This window comes from Schistocerca piceifrons, chromosome 8 (assembly GCF_021461385.2).
Source record: "Schistocerca piceifrons isolate TAMUIC-IGC-003096 chromosome 8, iqSchPice1.1, whole genome shotgun sequence".
In the NCBI taxonomy this organism is placed as follows: domain Eukaryota; kingdom Metazoa; phylum Arthropoda; class Insecta; order Orthoptera; family Acrididae; genus Schistocerca; species Schistocerca piceifrons.
The window spans coordinates 387,282,453-387,302,519 of record NC_060145.1 but is presented as its reverse complement, the minus strand read 5'-3'; the positions used below and the strand labels follow the sequence as shown (position 1 = coordinate 387,302,519).

Sequence of the window (20,067 nt, the reverse complement as noted above, 5' to 3'; positions counted from 1 at the left end):
TGTAAGTTTAATATTTTGGGCAAATTTAATAATTTTTCTTTGCTGATGTAACAATTTATGCAGCTTGAAAACACAAACGTCACTTATCAAGTTGACTGTTGATACCTAGTTATCATTGAAAGTAAATCCACTGTTACCGACTGTTAACAACAGAGTTTTCCCCTAAGTGGAAGGTTAGCACACGATTACTGTGGCAGGAATGAAAATTCGGTTTCCTGTTATTCAGTATGGTAAGCCGCATGAAACGTTGCAAAAAGCAGTAAAGACGCGCAAAGTACACAATTCAAAATGAGTTACGGTTCGCACTTGAAAAGAGCTACAATATTTGTATGAAGCGAAGAACTGCGTCCACCGTAGGCATTGGGCCATAGAAAGTAGGAAGGGATGTGGAATGTTTCCCAAAATAAAAAGATGAGGCTGCTTAGAGGTACCTCACTACGTTTCCAGATTGCTGCTAGCGAGAGCAAAGTGGCAGCACTGCTTCTGTGTCAGACGTAAAGCTAACGGTTCTTGCCAAGCGGTCCAGCTGGCAAACCGCCATGTGTGAAATCGATGCAGCGGCTTTCTCTGCTCAGCGCGCCATACCTTCAGCGAACCACTGTGGTGAAGCGCTGATAAAAGCACCAATACTACATTTGCAACTTTTAAAAATATCACGCCCAACGTGGGGCTCGAACCCACGACCCTGAGATTAAGAGTCTCATGCTCTACCGACTGAGCTAGCCGGGCGCACATCAGAAGCGCATTCCTGTAGTACTGACACAGTATTACCTAGGGACTTTGGGGTCTACGACACAGTAAGTAACAATTTAGATAAATTTATAAACATTGGTCCGTGCTTGAAAAAGGTCAAAACAATTATAGGAAATGTTAATGATTGTCACATCGTATCTAAATAAAATGTTGGACGATTTATGCAGGTGCACATATACATATAGGCGAACAGGACGTGATTGACAGTAAAGGCTAACTTGAGGTTTCGGTGCTCATAAATTTACATCCAGAAAAAACGAGAATACAAAATGCGACTTATGAATCCGCTTCGTTGCAAACACTTCATTATCCATGTATCGGTACCAGTTTTCGCGATAATTTGCCATCATCAGCGGTCTTTTATTCTCTTCCTCTGTCTTTCCCTTATATGTCACAACACTGTTGTTATGCCGTGATTCCTCATACAGCATGCCATGTGTTGATCTCGACTTACTCTACGATTTGTTTGAAAACAAACTGAAACCAGCACTTCATTTTCGGTGGAAGACAACACTAGACGCAGATATCAATACCTACAACGAATAGAAAAAAATTTATAAAAAAACCGCTGACAATGACAACATTATCGCCAAAACTTGCTTGAATGTACTTGAGCGAAAGTTCTTTGGTAGTCACAGACCAGCCATAGGAAGAGAGAAACATGTTATCTTGCACCTTCGTGCGTACAGATGAAGTGGGTACTAGGTAGCAAATTCTACAAAAATTATATTAATTACATACGATTATAGAAAGATTTAACGTCTGTGTAATTCCCAGGATCCTCATCAGAAGTGCGCAATCACCAACAAAGCAAGACAATGAACAATTACCTAAATCAATTATTCTCCATTATATCTGTGCGGAAAGGATAACGGTAGAGAAGAGGTTGTAAGATAACGTAAGTGCATCAAAGGTAATGGGATGTAGTCGGAATACCTAATTTAGATGATACTAACAGAATCAGACTAGGAACTGAGACACTGAAAGTAACAGGTGAGTTTTGCTATTTGGGAAGCAAATTAATTGATGAACAGATGATGGCTGAAGTAGTGAGGATATAAAATGTAGACCAGCAATGGCAAGAAAAGATTTTCTGAAGAAGAAAAAATTTGTTAGCATGTAATATAGATTTAAGGGTTAGGAAGTTTTTTCTGAAGGTATCTTTCTTGAGTGTAACCACGTATGGAAGTGAAACATGGACGATGAACAATTCACACATGATGAGCACATAGGATTGTGAAATTTTGTGCTACAGAATAATGCTGAAAATTAAATGGGTAGATTGCATAGTTAATGTGGAGGTACTGAACAGAATTGAGGAGTCAAGAAATTTGTGGCAAAATTTGACTAAAAGGAGAGACTGGTTGATAGGACACATTCCGAGTACTAGAGGGAAGTGTCGGGGTAAAAGTCTTAGAGGGAAGCCAAAAGATGAATATAGTAAGCTGGTTCAAAAAGATGCAAGTTGCAGTTATTTTATTTCGAGATGAAGAGGCTTGCACAGGATAGAGTAGCATGGAGAGCTGTATCCAGTCAGCCGACACAACAACCGTTTTTAATGATCTCTTTCTTGTAGCTCTTTAATATTTATTTCTTGCTTTATTAAAAGAATATTTCTGAAAAAAATAATAAACTTACTAAATGTTCTAGGTGCAATTGTGTACAATTACGATAATAACCTATGCAAAATAAGTCAGTGTAACACAACGCAAAATCCAACTAGAACGTGTTTACCACAATGTAACGCTGGATAGTCAACATCTTGCATCCATCTGAAGTGTCACTATACAGGAACAACTGCCCGCACAAGGAACATGTATTGTCATGAGCAGATGATGTGGCTTATGAAAATGTGTTCTGCAGGAATCTGTTCAGCCAACAACATAAACAGCGGCTTTAATTCACCTATAAAGGTGCCTGCTGAAATTTATCCAACTGGAGACAAAATTTATAAAATTGTCATTTTAACGTAACTGATTCGGTGCTTTCGAAAACGTGTTGATTCCAGAACTAAATATACCAGGACAACACAAAAAGCATTGCATGGCAAACGACTGATAATTTAGAACTCATTACTTTGATACCTAAAAGGATGCGTACTTCATTAGTACATGTAAAGTACATAAGGAGACATGTCGACACCAGGCCGTAAAGTCTACGAGAAGTTCATTACGTGTCGTCAGTTGAACAATAACTATGCCCAGCAGTCAGGCGCATGAACAATATACGCAGATGTCAACATTTGAGGGAGGACGCTAAGTTGATCTGAAAGAAGCCGGTTAGAGTAACGCGAATCGCTCGCCAATGAATAGGAACGATGCCAACATTCGACGATGGGCGAACCATGGTCGAACACAGCGTCACGAAGGAAGCGATCGACCTAGAGAGCTGACAGAACCCAAGTACCGCGCAATGGTCAGAGAGGCACTCAGAGCTCAGGATTCATCATTATCACTGATCTGATGTGCTTAATTGGCTACAAGGACCACTAAAAGGGGGCTCACAGAAAGGGGGGATGATCTCAAGCGTGCCTTGCGCCGATTACCATTAACCTCGGCACACCTACATGACCGTTTGCAATGGTGTCGGGAACAGTCAGCCAGGAATCTCATTGACTGGAGTAGAATTATCTTCAGTGTTAAGTCCCGATAACAAGAAAAGATGTGCCTGGACACCGTGGGATAATCTGACCTTCGCCTGCCATATGGCCCAACAACCAGGAGTGATGGTCTGGGATGCCATTTCATTTCATAGTAGGTGTCCTTTGATTGTCATCCGCGGCACTCTTACAGCACAGCGCTAAGTCGAAAATATTCTATGCCATGTTTTGTTGTCCTTCATAAGCCAACCTGGGCTTACATTTCAGCAAGATAATGCTCGCCCGCGCACGGTGAGAGTTAGTTTGTCTTCGTACTCACCAAACTCTAGTTCAGCCAGCAAGATCGTATGGAGTGTTGTGGGTATGGCCCTCCAACCAGCTCGGGATTTTGATGATCTAAAATGCCGATTGTGCCTAATTTGGCACGATATCCCCCAGGAGGACATGCAATACTTCCATCAATTAATACCCTGCATAAGGGTCAGAGATGTACCAACGTGTTACTGAATGTGTCAAGCTCTTTCTCTTGAATAAATTATCCCAATTTTCTGACATTATAATCATTTGTTTGCGTGGACATGCACATCACATCCATCGATTTCCGTTGCCTTTGGATAAATTCTTCGTGTCACGTCGCTATTTCTTAGAGTGTAATTATGTCCCACTTATCTCCATTTCACTTTCCGAACAGTGTCCCAATAGTTAGTTGAGCGAGCTTCAGTTTTTGAATGGTTTGCGCTTTGAAAAACCACGTCTCAGCACCGTAAGGCAAAACCTGCAATGCCGACAGGCTGCAAGCTTTCTATTTCACGCATATCGCGCTCAATTTGCGAACATTATGTAATTTACCATAACTCTATAGGCCATTTTTAGTATTTTATTCAATTTTTCTGCTGACCATCACAGCAGAGGTTACTGTCACGAACCGCCCTATGTACATCTGATCGAGTATTGCATTTACAATGCTGTGTTATCAGTAGAATTATTCTCTTACTGCACTCCTCACCCGTACACTAAATTATTACCTCCATATGGACATACAGGCACAACACATTTGAAATCTGCGCCCAATTCGTAGTTTATCTTCCTAAAAACTGTTAGATGAATAACGGCCTTTCTGGGGAGTCACTATAACGTGTGACCTACGTTGTGTAAACAAGCAGTGTTGGGGTACTCGAAGCTTGGACCGAACTGTTCGACGTGTCCTTAACGAGTCACGCAGGCGTCCGCCAAAATTTATCCAAGGAAGGAGGACGATAAGATCCAGTACGTTAATTTTTAAATATAAGTAATTTAGTGAGTTTGAAAACAAATTGAGGCTCTAGAAGCAAATTTGACAAGCAGTACACCAATTCCATATCAAGCGATTACTCGGTAGCACGACTCACAACCTGCTCTCACAGCTTTATGGGCGCCAGTATCTCCCTCCTATCTTCCAAGTTTGGACTGTCGAAGACAGAGGAAGTGACTTGTGGGGGTTGAGCAGTACGTTGATAGCTCCATCGGTAAAGCACTTATCCCCGAAAGGCAAAGGGCTGAGTCTCAGGCCGAAATAAAGTTCTGATCCGCTAGGAAGTTTCAAATCAGCACACATGTCTTTAGTGCTGTCCATATCCTCAAAGGATATGAGATATGGGAGGGAAACCAGTGTTTATAACTGCCTGGGGAAATCCGCTTCAGAGTGAAAGGCGCTCTGGTGAAGTTTTATAGTGGATTCCCAGAAGAATTCTCAGAGAGCTCGAGTATAGTACATTAATGACAACAGTTTGGCAAACCACTTGATCATTTTATAGCGGCTTGCGCGGGTTACAAGACTGGGCGACATCTATCAAGACTTCCGTGTTCCGAGCGACGACTTTTCTTATGCCTCTGTGGCTGCATCAAGGCCAGCCTTGTTAGCTCTGCCTCTGAACGCCAGTTCCGCCTTTGTTTGGAAGTCGGGTGGCGCAGAGACCTTCTGCTGCCGGGACACTGAACATTGGCAATCCTTCGCGTATGCCAGGTGCGGATATCGTTACGTTGTCCTTGAGTGACAGCCGGAGAAAGGATTACATTACTAGTTGTGTTTGATTACCATCCAATAGCTAAGAACGTTTACGTAATAAAGGTTGCCTAGTGGGAAGAAAGATACTGTAGCTCATTTTTTGTTGTATCTGTTATCTCCATTCCGAAGACTGGTTTGATGCAGTTCTCCACATTAGTGTCTTCTGTGCTAGCCTCCATCTCTGGATAGCGAACGCAACATACATCTATTTTAACTTGCGTGCTGTATTCAACACTGCCTCCCGCTACAATTTTTATCCCCCATACTTCTATTGCCACATTAACAATTCCTTGAAATCTCTGGACGTGTCCCATTAACCGATCCCTTCTTTTAGTCAAATTTTTCCAAATATTTTTTCGATTCAGCATCCTTCATTAATTATTCTGTCCATCTAATTGTCAACGTTCTCCTGCAGCACCACATTTCAAAAGCTATCCTCCTGTTGTCGGAACTATTGTTCGTCCACATTTCATTTTCGCACGAAGCTACGCTCCACACAAAGACCACAAGGAAAAACTTCCTGACACAAATTTATATGCATGTGTAAGGTTCTGATATGTTTTCTGCTACTGTAAATAATTCACCTTTACTGTACTGGGACAAACATCAATGAGTGCACTGTATGAGTGGTGAATAGGATCCTTGACTGCATTTAGTTTTATCTGTGGTTGACATACTAGTCAATTGTGTAGCGCTGCGGGCGTTCTTCAAATGGCTCTCAGCACTATGGGACTTATCACTGAGGTCATCAGTCCCCTAGAACTTAGAACAACTTAAACCTAGCTAATTTAAGGACATCACAGACATCCATGCCCAAGGCAGGATTCGAACCCTCGACCGTATGGGGCGTTCTTATTTGAGGCTTTATAGCGAACAGTTGAGTTTTTCAGAGAATGAGTTAATTTTTTTTTGCTAATCTGGGAGAAGCTCTCTTGAATACTTCATTATGGAGACGGAAACTCTACAGAACTTTCTCGTTCTTTGTACTAAAGGAGAAGATTTTGGAGGAATGTTTAAGGTAACGAAGGCATGCACAAGAATGAAATGTTTGCTTGCCAGAACTATTAATTGATCGAAAGCTTTGTGCCTCAGGTAACTAGTAACTTTCACGATTACAGTTAATTTGATCTCCGTTTTTCCATTATGTCGCAAACTAAATTGGTTGAAATGCTTGTTTTTGCAATGAGAGAGTTTCGCAATTGTTATATTCTTCTTATGTCGTGCAGTCTTTTTGTCAATAATCAGAGTTCGATTTCTCAAGAACGATTTTCTTTAAAGTAAAATACATTTTCAAGATTCGCAGTAAGGTTTTAATATTTTGTGGTGTGTGTGCATTCCACTTTAAGATACACGAAGCCACATATTGTTTCTGTCAAGTAAAAAAGAAAGAAATTAGTAGAGAGTACTTTTATTTTCTTTTACCTGATGTATTTGCTGATTTGTATTTGCCTTCGGGAACGTCAGCACTCCAGACACAAAAACAGCATGCAGAGCAAGAGGTAAGTCACTTTCATTGCAGGGCAGAACTTCTTGAGCAAACAGAGTGCAGCCCGGATACCCAGGTGTCGTTCTATCAAGCAGATTAATTTTCAGTGAACTGCGCTGGTAATTTTCAAACAGTTATTTTCTTCAGAGAAGAGCAGTAACTTATTTTTTTTACGGATACTGCAAGTCAAACATTGCACTTCGTGCATCCCGTACTTAGTTTTAGCTATATAGTTGTCATCGAGTGCACAATGTTTCATTTGGGATTTAATTAGATTAATTTCCTTTATTTCAAATTGTGCTCAGCAATGGAATATTATATCTAAAGTACACATTACATGGGCAGAAAGTTTTTGGTGTCAACATATTCATTTTACATATGTTTTTACAGGAAGCTTACATGTTATCTATTCTCTCCTTTTCAGAAACGCTTTCCTTGCTATTGCCGGTTTGCGATTTTATAACCCTCTCTACTTCGATTATCGGCGGTTATTTTTCTACCCAAACAGCAAAATTGACTACCTGCAGTGTGTCATTCTATAGTTCTAACTGTATCATCATCTGGTTTACGTCGTCTACACTCAATTACCCTTGTTTTGTTGATGTTTACCTTACGACCTCTTTTCAACACACGATCTCTCGCTTTGGAACAGACCAAACACGTTATCATACACACAGACGCACAGACAAATATGATCTAGCGAATACGCACTTATAACGAATAGTGAAGAATGTACGTTAAAACATATGAAATAAGTATGATCTGCTCAACAGATCCATCTTTTCACGCTAAATCTATTTATGGCTTCACATCTTCCGGATCTACCGTTCTTAAGCTCCAGAGAGGTTTTAATACTGCCAAACATAGCTTTTAGCTATCAATCAAATATAATTAAGAATTAAGATAAACCTTAGAGGGTCATTTATGGAGATGTGTGAATTGTCACACAGCTTTCATTTGCTGTGTGTGGTGTGGAGAAAACTATTATCCACCACATTTACATAATAAAATGATATAAAAAGCAGTAATAAATAAATTACGTACCAATGAGTGACTACCAAGTATGGCAGAATACTGAGCTGTCATCCAGTAATTCATTTATAAAAATGGCATGAAGTGTTCAGCAGTTATTTAGGTGGCTGTTATACATTCTCAGAAAAAAAGAAAAAAGGAAAAACATGCATCACGAAGGAAATATCCGAATGGGACGGTAGATGTGACGTACATGTCCACACAAACAAATGATTACAATTTCAGAAAAACTGGATGACTTGCTCAAGAGAAAGAACTTCACAAATTGAGCAAGTCAATATCCCGTTGGTCTACCTCTGGGGCCAGAGTCGTTATTCGGCCTGTGATTGATAGAGTTGTCGGATTCAATCCTGGGGGATATCGGGCCAAATTCTGTCCCACTGGTGCGTTACATTGTCAGAATCCGGAGCTGGTTGGAGTGCCTAGCCCGTAACGTTCCAAACCTTCTGAATTGGGGAGAGATCCAGCGACCTTCCCAGTTAAGGTAGGGTGAGCCAACCACGAAAACGAGCAGTAGGAACTCACCGTGTGCGGACAGACATTATCTTGCTGAAATATATGCCAGAGATGGCTTGCCATGAAGAGCAACCAAACGAGACTTAGAACATCGGCGATGTACCGCTGTACTGTAAGGCTGTCGCGCATGACAACCAAAGGAGCCCTGCTACGAAATGGAATGGCACCCCACACGCTCGCCCCTGGAAGCCGGGCCTTACTGCGGGAGACAGCCAGGATGGTATGCCACCGCTGTCTGCTTCATTTCCAGACACGTCAACGCTGGTTATTGGCGATGATTTCGAAATAGGACTCATCGCTGGACAGTTCTATTCCAGTCTATGAGATTCCAGATCGAAGACTTGTCTCGAGATGCCCTGGACTGCGGTTGGATACCAACTTAACACAGGAATAATGGACTTGTGCCATTTCTTTTCATAGTAGGACCCCTTTGGCTGTCATGCGCATGCATACTTACATCAAGTCCAGAATATATTTTTTCTACAAGAGAGCGTGCTCCAATTGTAGTATGACATCTTGTGAAGTCATATTTCAGATGTTCTCTAAATTGTTTTACTGAACAGGAACAGTGATGTAGTAAGAATGACTAGGGTTTTATTGGGGACTGGGAATGATAAAATGATTTTTAATTATGTTGGGGACTTGTAATTTTGCATCCGACAATTTGTAATGAAACTTCGATATGCTGATGACCTTACTGAACGAATATGGATTTTCCTTTTTTGCCCTATAACATGTTCATGCATGTTTTAGTCTTTATTTGTATATACTATAGGCAGAACATAACTAGCATGTGGTCAAGGGAGGATATCTGCATTTTTAGTAATGGTTGCTTAGGAATTTTATGCCCTTCCGTTTTCCTGAACTGTGTGATTTCCGAGCCAGATACAGCTGACAACTGCGCTCTTTTTGTGGTTTCGTAGGCTTTTTCTTCAGTACAAGAATTGATCTATTTTGACTTTAGAGTAATTATTTAGTAACATATTCACCTAAATCCCTTTGCCTTGACAGAAATTTCAATTAAAGATTCACTGCACGCACAGGTTATTTGATAGTACTGTAATTCTAACATGTGTGAAATTAATGCCTTCAGTGATCCCTTTGGGTTACCACAGTTTACAAATACTGTCTTATATTTGTGTGAGACAAGCCCCGGAAATATTTGGTGGATACAGGTTACTATTTCAATAGAGATTGGAGAGATGTGTTCTAGAAACTGCTAAGGTTGATGGCAACAAAAGCAGGAGCTGAATGTCATCGAAAGGTATTTTACATGTCACACATGTTAACCCATTACTTATCTTGCAGCTAAAATAACCAGCGATAAATACAGTAACTTCTCTATTATAGGCGTCCATTTCCACTGTTCCGCTATAATTTCGTCTACTTCCACAGGTAGGAATGGATCAATATTTGCAGTCTCTAAAGAGGATGGATTAATACCACAAATTATGTCTGGGACATTCAGACATTCTACTTTATTCGACTGTAATTTTAACCAACTTGTAACCGCTATTTTCTTTCAGCTTCTACAACCTGCTGAACTGAAACATCGTAATCACAGCTGCTCATTCTTCTTTATTTTTCAAATCTATGTTATACATATTCTGTCTGAAATGTCTCTAATATTACATAAGGTAGTCCTGAACCACTCATCAGGTGTTCACACACCTTTAATAATGTGACAGAAGACTGTAAGGAAGCTGCAAATGTTTCCCACAGTTCTTAGAAAAACCTATCACTATCGTATCATCCCAATTCTGCAGTCAAGTACAGAGTGACTATAACTTCTTGATATTTTCTTGACTCATGATATGAGCATACGCAACCCTCTTTTTAAGATGGTAAATATTACCTGTTATCCACTAACCACTCTGTCGTGCCATCACCATCACTCCCTACTAACGTTGATACAACAACTACTGTTACCTCATCAAACACAGGCACAAAGAGACTAATATTTTGCATTCCTATACTATCTGGATAATAAAACTTTTAAGACATGCTAGGAGCACGCTTTACAGTATCTAGTTTTTATTTGTCATATACGTATCCATCAGATATGGTTGGAAGTACATTGTTTTCTGTTTTCACGTTGGATATAGACGGCTAAAGGAATGTATTACTCTCCTCATTGAATCAGTTATTTGCAATATTTTTCCGAAAGTGGACTGCATCAGAAAGCTTTTTTTTTAACAGCTGTATGAGTTACATAAGGATCAGTTTTCGCTTAACTGCATAATGCTCTATATAACCTGACATCAGTAATGATACATACAGCACTATAACTAATAAAGTTTTCTTATGATATTCAACTTCAGCATCTAACTTAAGTTTTTCACAGGAACTTGATGGGAACATTACATCGTGTAGTGCTACCCTCACTTAAGTGTTCCGTGGCACGCAAATAATAGGCTATACAAGTTTTATTAACGTGAAATAGCGGAAGGAAAGCAAACCGAGAACAGAATAAACAAAGTAAGTTACAGTTCCAAGGAGTAAGTAATAAACATTAACACAGCGCTCCAAGCGGCGACACAAACTGAGTAATACTCGTTTCACAATTCCCGCAAACGTGACTTCATTTTGATGTCGCGCCCAGTATGGACGACCGCACAATCGGCTATCGATTTTTTGACGACGAAGACTACAAATATTATTGCTCCTCGATTCAATCGCAGCAATTTAAGCTGTCCTCTTCGGTTCCTGCCTAACCATTTACTCTGAAACCGCTAAATATTTATTTCATCCCTCGTTCTCAGATCAGACAATGTAAATAACATACAATAATGCGGAACATACTTTTATTATATTCATAAGAGAGTAACAGAACGTGTCAACGACGTAAACATGAAAAAAATTGCATGCAGCGTGATTCGAACCAACAACTTACAACTCCAGAAAACACAACGTTATCCATTACGCTAGCACTTAACCACGTTACGTTTAATGCCGGTCTTGTGTATCACATCTTGAAGACTTGCATCGCTGAAGCGTTGTTATGTGACATTTAATGATAATGGAGATGTGTTTGAGATACATTTTCAGTGCTCTGTTTACATCGAAACTACACACTGCAAATTCTAAAACAAGTGTGTTTCATTCTTAAGAGCACTCATACATGACGGCATTAACCGCCGATGAATCATTACATGGCATTTTATTATAGCAATAATTACAATAAATCATCCCAAGAAAGAAGTGTCTCTTTGTGAATCTCCGGTACGCGCGCATGAAATCTTATGAGAGGCGCGTATCAAATGCTAACGAAAGTCGATAGCCGATCGTGCGGTCATCGATAGTGTGACGTCAAAATGTCACGTTTTCGGGAATCGTGAAACGAGCGTTACCTATACTAACTTGACGGTTAAAGCCATTCATTTGTCACCGCACAGTCATCAACTCGCGCTACAACTCCATCTCTGAATGGCGTGAACGGAGCTGACGCGACTATAGCAGTCTACGTGCGTAGCAGTTAGAACAGGAACCCTCTTGGTGACAGCAGGGTGGAACGTCTGGAACCAGGTCGGGATGTGGGCATGTCCGGAGCGGGTGGTGCGCTTAGGTTCTGCGTCTTAAGTGACGGTGGTGTAGGAAGTTGGAGTGTCCCGTCTACCCGGCTTGCGGCTCTTGACAAGGTGGGTGATGCCCCTTTGAAAATGTACGCGGGCTTCACTCTGCTTAGAGGCACGGTGGCTGTTCACTATGATAACGCGCGCGGGTGCGTGTGGGTATGCACAGGACGTGGTGAGGTCCGGCATAGAGTGGTTGCAGTGGTGGCTTGACGCAGTCCGTACATAACACGACGTATGAACAGCTGTCGCAGTCGTTGTGCACAGAAGTTGTTGGACAACCATGCCTGGAGGCCTCTGTAGATCTGACGTGGCTTACATGTTCCTGGAACTTGCAAATGAACTCCGGTTGTTCATTTCCGACAGTAGGGTGGCATTAACTACCTCCCCTGGTAGTCGCAAAGTCTCGCGATAAAGGTCTCGGTATCTGGTTTATACGTGACTCAAAGACCCAGCAGGTCTCTGGGCATAGCAGATGTCCAACATGTCCACGATATTCCATGGCATGTAAGTGCAACCTTCAGCATCCGATGCCTAAGTTTCATCGTGCCGTTGCTGCCTGGATGATAACTGGTCGTCTGATGATGGATGTAGTCATAGAACTTACCCAAGTACGAGTAGGACTGACTTTTAACTGTCGGCCTCTGACGGTAGTGATGGAGCGAACAGCTGAACCAAGCCAGCAAGGTCGATGTGAAAGCGGTGGCCAGCGTCACTGCGGAGATGATGACTGTTGGTAATTCCTCAGGCCATCGCGCGTATCTATCGAACATTGTGAATATATAGGGTGAATCACCTAAAACTCGCACCGCAAATGCGGAAATGGGAAGTGTTACTATTAACAGAATGAACTGGTAGTCCAGGGCTCGTATCGTCAGCCACTCAACCAATTCTGACAATACTTAGAAAGTGAAATTTTGCAAAAACATAACTTCTTAAATGGAACAATGCCTATTGACCTGAGCAACTAAAAGTAGGGTACGTTCCAGTGTCAGTGGCGATAGTTACAACAGTATAGTGCGATTCCTTTCCGAGATATTTTATTTTGGAAAGTTTCCACACCGACAGTTATACAATACCTGTGGTAGCACACACACTATAAAACAATGTAAGTGCATACAATAGTTATGTGGATTCTGACCAGTAACGAGACAACTGACCATCACAGGTTCTGTTCAAAATGACCCTAGCAGTGGCAATACACGCTTCCAGTCTGGTATGCAACGACGGGTCACATGTGCTAACATTTCAGCGAAGATATCTGAGCAGTCTGCAGTAATACGTCGTTGCATGTCACTGAGTGTAGTTGGTATGTCCTTGTAGACTGCGTCTTTCAGCTTTCGTCACAGAAAAAAGTCTACAAGCATCAAATCCAGGGGACAGGCTGGCCAATACCACGATCTGGTAACAATTTGTAAAGAAATGCTGTAAAACGTAGTGCACCATGGGCTGGACAGCCATTACGTTGACACCACAGTAGCCTCCTAGCCTGCAGAGAAATGTCTACTAGCACCGATGAAAAAAGGGTCTATGAACTGATAGTTCTCTACTCCACACCACGCATTTACACTTCATGGTCACTGACGTTGCACCTGACGAAGACAACGGGAGTGTTAACAGACCAATAGTTTCGGCGGTTTACCTCGCTCTGATTGATTAATGTGGCTTCACCACTAAACAAGATACATGATACATTTGAAAAGCTTATTTTAATAGTGGTACAAGTCCATTTTTGTTCATTTTGAGATACAGAGTCCAAAAGTTAAATGAGCGCTGAAAAATCTGCAGTCGAGATACCAGAAATATTCAAGCATATGGCTTCTCGCTAGAGATGAACCTTTCTTTCTGCTTGTTTGGATCATTAATTTCAGAAGAATTATTGGCAGAAAAGTGGAGGTAATGGACTTTTACCACTATTGAAATAAGCCATTCGTTTGGGGGTATCCCGTCGTAATGCCCACGTACGAAGTTCACACAATCTCACAATCGTTTCCATACAGCTCTATGTGGAGAGAGAGGCGATAGGTATAGAACCTATGACGATGGAGAATGCGTAGAACACTTGCCTGACTCATGCCAATTCCTCGTGCGACTGTGTATCAACTAATGTCCGAATCGTCTACAACATCAGCAAGAGCATTAATTTCTCCCTTTTGTGTCGTCAATGGTTTCCATCTGTTACGTTGTCTAGATATTGCACTACTATTTTCACGTAACTGGTTGAAGTTGATAAGTTTTTGTCGAGATGGTTGACATGTATTGGGTATCTTGCCGCATACACTATACTAGAGCGCACTGCAGCATTCTTTCTACACTACCCACACACCACGAGCATGTCCGGTCCCTGGACTGTTACACACTGACTAGCAAGTCGCAATACAATCAAGGAAGACACAAGCACACTAAGTAAACGTAACATAGTATCTAGCAATTACGCAGTATGAATGGCACAAACAACAATCTGTCAACTTTTCAAAATACGATATCTCGTAAACGACTCGCACTAGAATCCTGCAACAAACACCATTGACATTCTAATTTACCCTACTTTTAGTTTGTTTATGTCAACGGGCAATATGTGGCCGATTACTAATTCATTATGTGAAAATGGCACATAGCATTTTCCATTTCCACAATATTTGCAGTGCAAGTTTAAGGTGATTCACTCTGTATAATGTTGGCCATCCGACGGGGGAAGTGGTCGATCCACGTCAAGACTAACCTGGGTGAAGCGTGAAGAAGCGTCCAGGAACTCTGCAATCGGGGAATGAATGTCATAAGAGATTTTTGCGAAAATGTCAATTTACCGTCCATTCGTGACAGTCTGCTTCTATCCCTGCCCACACGAACCGCTAAAATACTAACTTGAATGTCGACCAGACTCCAGGGTAACAGTATGTAAGACTTCCAACACCAGCCTGCGAAGTGCAACATGGACGAATGAGCGTGATCTGTCATATGACACCTAACATTACAATTTAATGTTGTTGTCGGGCATGTCGACTAGTTGTAACTTAAGTCCTGCAGCGTCATCATGCAATATGGCGTGTACCTCAGGATGAGATTGGTGCGCCTCGAGAAGAGCCACCATTTTCACAGACCGTGAAATTCTGGCCACTTTAGACGGGCAGTCCGCAACCACATCAGTAATCCCCTATATAGGGCGAATGTCGCTACTGAACTGGCTAATGAAGTTCAATTCGCTGTTGCTTTTTTTGAAGCGTGTGTTAAGGACTCGTGGTCAGTGTACCGGAGATCAAAAAAGCAGTATAAATTTGAAAACTTAATAAACCACGGAATAATGTAGATAGAGGGGTACAGATTGACACACATGCTTGGAATGACATGGGGTTTTATTAGAACAAAAAAAGTTCACAAAATGTCCGACAGATGGCGCTGGACAGCAAAACGTCAGTGACTGAGCACGACAATCGTGTATAAAAGGAGCTATAATGAGAGAGAGAATCAGATGCGCCAGCAGTCGCGGCATGTTGACGTTACCTGAAAAGGCGCTTTTAGTGAAGCTGTATTACCAGAACGGGGAATGTGCTAGTTCAGCGTTACGATCTTATCGCCATAGGAAGGGGATTCGAACGGGGAAAGGTCCGTTGACAAATTCAGCTGTCGCGAGCATGATTTCGAAGTTCGAAGCCACGGGTTGTTTACACGATAGACCCCGTAGTGGCCGACCGAGCACAAGGCGTAATGCTGCTGAGACAGTTCAGGAAGAAATGGAGGCTGTAGCGGGTTCGTCTATGCACGGGGAAGTCAGCGCTCGTGCAGTCGCACGTCGCACCGGCATTCCATACACTACTGTTTGGTTGGCACTGAGGCGTACCCTCCGATGCTATCCGCACGAAATTCATCGGCATCATGAACTGTTACCTGGCGATGTAGTGAAGCGGAGGGCATTTGCGATGTGGGCGTTTCAAAAGATGGCGGAAGATGGCGATTGGTTGAGTAACGTGTTGTGGACCGACGAAGCTCATTTCACGTTCAGAGGGTCTGTCAACGCCCACAACTGCCGAATGTGGGCTACCGAAAATCCTAGAACTGTCGTGGAAACTCCATTGCACGACGAGACAGTCACGGTATGGGTTGGATTTACCACATCTACCGTTATCGGGCCTTTTTTCTTCGAGGATATGCGTGATTCTGGTTTTGTAACTGCTACCGTGACGGGTGAGAGGTACGCCGATATGTCACAGAATCATATCATCCCCAGCCTGGCTGATAAGCACCTGCTGAATGTACGATGTTTATGCAGGATGGCGCTCCACCCATGTTGCTAGACGCGTGAAAGATCTCTGCGCGCGTCGTTTGGTGGTGATCGTGTGCTCAGCCGCCACTTTCGTCATACTTGGCCTCCCAGGTCCCCAAACCTCTGTACGTGCGATTATTGGCTTTGGGGTTACCTGAAGTCGCAAGTGTATCGTGATCGACCATCTCTAGGGATGCTGAAAGACAACATCCGACGCCAATGCCTCACCATAACTCCGGACACGCTTTACAGTGCTGTTCACAACATTATTCCTCGACTACAGCAATTGTTGAGGAATGATGGACATATTGAGCATTTCCAGTAAAGATCATCATCTTTGCTTCGTCTTACTTTGTTATGCTAATTATTGCTATTCTGATCAGATGAGGAGTCATCTGTCGGAACTTTAGTATTTTTTGTTTCTAATAAAACCCTATGTCATTCCAAGCATGTGTGTCAATTTGTACCTCTCTATCTACATTATTCCGTGATTTATCCAATTTTCAAATTTATACTGACTTTTTGATCACCCGGTATATCACGAACACTTCAGCTTCACCCTGCTGTCAAAAATACTGGCTTGCTTGAGATGTGGCTAAAAGATCAAAGTAGTATGTGCTCCACATTTGCTGGCAAGGTGACAGCTTGTGCGAGAAGCAAGCCAGTGGCTGCTACGTTTTGTCTACCCATTGCTGGAGGCTTGCAGCAATGGCTAATTGACTGGCGTCCACCACTATTGCATTGTAGTTTCTATCTTAGGGTGTGCCAGCAGTGCTGCTTGTGCTACGGTCTTTTTAGGCTCTTCAAAAGCCGAACTTATTTCCTCAGTTTACTGCACACTAGAACTGTTCCTATCCTTGGGACCAGCCAGTGCTGTATTCAATGGTGCTAGTTCCGCAGTGCGTGGTAAATGCCAGCGGTAAAAATTGAGCATTGCTGAGTATCTACGGAGCTCTTTCACTGTAGACGGCTTAGGCAGCTGCAATATGGCTTCAACCTTCTCAGTGAGTGGTAATAGGCCTGCTGAAAATATTCGACGTCTCAGGAATTCAAGTTCTGGTTGTCCAAACACACATTCCACTGTGTGTAACACCACGTCGTACTTTTCAAAATGCTCAAGATCTTCTCCCAGGTGCTGGTGATGTCGATCCTCGCACGATGAATACACTAACACGTCGTCCAAATAGGCAAAACAAAAAGGTAAGCCCACCAAGACAGAACTGAAGAACTACTGCCAGTTTTGTGCAGCATTACATAGGCCAAAGGTCATAAACTTGCTCTCGTACAAACCAAACGGCGTAATAATAGCGGTCTTCGGAATGTCCTCTGTTGCAGGAGAACCTGGGTATAGGTCTTCGTGCAGTATAACAACACAGAATATAGTGACTACGTTCAGAGCGTGGTTATAATCTCTTAACCGTGGCATGGGACACTGATTAGGCATATAGATGCCAGGCTTCTCCATTTTGAGTACTCAATGCAGCGCAGACGCCCACGGGCTGCTGGAAGGTAGGGTGATGTCTTCCCATAATATCGCGTCGACTTCCAGCAATGGCGAGGCGTCCTGGAGACAGTCTTCTAGACCAGAGAGAGACAGGCGTTCCGTACGTGGTTTTTATGCGGTGGTCCGTAACATGCAAAATTTGCTGTGGCACGCCTGGATGCCTCCTTAAGACTAGGAACTCACACAGCTGTAGGCGGTACTCCTCGTCCGCAACCTTTATGAACTTTGTCTTACGTTTTGGCATCACGGTGATACCCAGTGGCCCTACGTCCGGTAATATTGTCCACTTGGGGGGCATTTACTACGTCCAGCAGGAACTGGAAGTGAGGCAAGAAATCAGCACCTATGATTACTTCGGCCACGTCTGCTACAGTAAAATCCAACATTAATTGGCGGCGGAGTCCCAAATACAACTCCACACGCCACATGCCGTACTTCTCACTTGCTGAATTATTTGCAGCTGACAAGCTAAACGCAGTGGGCGGTCTGCAACGGCGCAGTGTCGCTATGGGTATATTACAAAGATCGGACCCTGAATCTATTGAATACTTCAGGCCCGATACCCTGTCTGTAATGAACATGCGCCGGGACGTACTTAGCAGTCGGTGGTGACTACGGCCGACAGCCGTTTGCATTGGTTAGATGCACGAGCTGGTTCACTATTAGCCTGCTCTCCTAATCTTCTGTGGCACCAGCAAGCTGGCGGACCAGCATCTGATACGGACTGCCTGAGTCGAGGAACGGCTCCTAGATCGCTTGTGGCTACGTCCTTTGTAGCGACTAGGACGACCTTCCGACATCAATGCGGCAGACTGTGCGGTCAGTGGATCAACTTCTGCGATCGGAGCATCGTAATCTGCGCATGAGACGGGAAGAGAAATGGACGCGCCACTACCAGACGTTGTCACAGTACCAACCTGTTGCTTCGGGGCGATGGCTTCTTGGATGCGGTCAGCCAGCTCTACAATAGCGTCCAGACACGTCTGTCTGCGATGTGACGATAGCCTTCACCTGTGTGGGCTAGTACATCTTTGTTAATACATAAAATTCATTTGATTATGAATGTTTGGGCAGTAAAAAGTACCTCCATATCCATCGAACTACCAGCTTTCCCTGTTGTTTTAGTGGTCTTCAGTCCTGAGACTGGTTTGATGCAGCTCTCCATGCTAATCTATCCTGTGCAAGCTCCTTCATCTCCCAGTACCTACTGCAACCTACATCCTTCTGAATCTGCTTAGTGTATTCATCTCTTGGTCTCCCTCTACGATTTTTATCCTCCACGCTGCCCTCCAATACTAAATTGGTGATCCCTTGATGCATCAGAACATGTCCTACCAACCGATCCCTTCTTCTAGCCAAGTTGTGCCACAAACTTCTCTTCTCCCAAATCCTATTCAATACCTCCTCATTAGTTATGTAATCTACCCACCTAATCTTCAGCATTCTTCTGTAGCACCACATTTCGAAAGCTTCTATTCTCATCTTTCCCTATCAATCTTATTTTTATACCTTATTTTTTCACAAGAATTTCATCCAGTAAACTACGCACTAAATTTTCAGGTGTTTTGAGGGCTTCACGCTTAGTTTGCAGATACTTTTTAAGAGACTCATTTATTTAACTATCAATACCTGTTATAAGCTGCTGAGAATGACACGAAACTGCAAGCAGTGAGAAGCAATTCTCAGGAATACTTAAGCTGTTTGGATGTGAGAGGATACAGCTGCTCACTTACGAACTTCACAGCTATGGAATACTCCACAAGGGAATTCACCCAAAAACTGTCAGAAGGGCAACTGATGTTTTCTGAACGCTGTTTACCTCATCTAAGCAGCAGTTTGAAAGCTGTGCATGTCACAAAATCACAGACGCTGCAAGAATAAAGTCGAAATAAAGTTATGAAAAGGAAGAACCAACGTATGGAAAAAAAGAACGAAGCGAAGAAGCATATTTAAAGACCCACTCTAAGCTGACTATTATATGTAAACAAGTAAGGGCTATTATCGAGGCGGACCTACCTTCAGCCTTTGAAAATTAATGTCCTCCAGCACCTTTGGTGATAGAAACAAGAAACTTGACAGTAACAGCACTTTACCAGCGGTGTCAAAAAACAGTAGTAGAATTTTTTACAAACAAAATACAGTTTGAATAATAAGCCAGGATACTGATTACTATGATGAAAAATAATTTAATTCAACGAAATTTGAAAAATATAATGCCAATATATGATAAATCAGCGTAACTATCTGTAGATATGCAATTTCTTAGTTTTATATAGTTGATAACAGGCAATGCTAAGATT

The 20,067-nt window shown here is 42.4% G+C and overlaps 1 non-coding gene across 1 annotated transcript; it reads right to left on the bottom strand.

Moving 5' to 3' along the window:
• Positions 1–656: 656 nt before the first annotated feature.
• Trnak-cuu lies at positions 657–729 on the bottom strand. Its single transcript has one exon. It is a non-coding gene; the product is annotated as a tRNA-Lys (tRNA).
• Positions 730–20,067: the final 19,338 nt, after the last annotated feature.